This window comes from Microplitis demolitor, chromosome 10, assembly GCF_026212275.2.
Source record: "Microplitis demolitor isolate Queensland-Clemson2020A chromosome 10, iyMicDemo2.1a, whole genome shotgun sequence".
Lineage (NCBI taxonomy): Eukaryota > Metazoa > Arthropoda > Insecta > Hymenoptera > Braconidae > Microplitis > Microplitis demolitor.
The window spans coordinates 6,384,030-6,384,802 of NC_068554.1; the positions used below are offsets into that span (position 1 = coordinate 6,384,030).

Consider the following 773-nt stretch of genomic DNA (forward strand, 5'->3'; position numbering starts at 1 on the left):
TACGGGGCCTCGGATGAGTCCCGTATCGTTATTTTTCGTCACTACCTCCCCGTGCCGGGAGTGGGTAATTTGCGCGCCTGCTGCCTTCCTTGGATGTGGTAGCCGTTTCTCAGGCTCCCTCTCCGGAATCGAACCCTGATTCCCCGTTACCCGTTACAACCATGGTAGGCGCAGAACCTACCATCGACAGTTGATAAGGCAGACATTTGAAAGATTCGTCGTCGGTACTAGACCATACGATCAGCAGAAAGTTATTCAGAGTCACCAAAAGTAACGATGGACAAGCCACCGATTGGTTTTGATCTAATAAAAGCGTTCCTTCCATCTCTGGTCGGAACTCTGGTTTGCATGTATTAGCTCTAGAATTACCACAGTTATCCAAGTAAATGTGGGTACGATCTAAGGAACCATAACTGATTTAATGAGCCATTCGCGGTTTCACCTTAATACGGCATGTACTGAGACATGCATGGCTTAATCTTTGAGACAAGCATATGACTACTGGCAGGATCAACCAGGGAGCTTCGTTATATGTTTTATTTTTTAAAACATCAGAATAACTCCTCTTTCACTTTATACATACATAATAGTATTTTAAAAATCCTATCTGTTGTTAAAGTGGTGCTGTTTGTAAGCATTTGCTTCATACAACACTTTTAAATTTTTGAATTTATATTATTTATTCACAGAATTGAATAATGATTTTATTTTTCAAACATCCTCTCATTTTTGTAAATATTACTCTCGCTAGATATTTTTATCAAAGCGACTTG

At 40.1% G+C, this 773-nt stretch overlaps 1 non-coding gene across 1 annotated transcript in view; it reads right to left on the reverse strand.

Annotated features, from left to right (window-relative positions):
- LOC128668879 (small subunit ribosomal RNA) overlaps positions 1-521 on the reverse strand; it is a 1,910-nt gene extending 1,389 nt beyond the window's left edge. The window contains exon 1 of the ribosomal RNA XR_008404465.1: positions 1-521. This exon is cut by the window's left edge and continues 1,389 nt beyond it. This is a non-coding gene — a ribosomal RNA (small subunit ribosomal RNA).
- Positions 522-773: the final 252 nt, after the last annotated feature.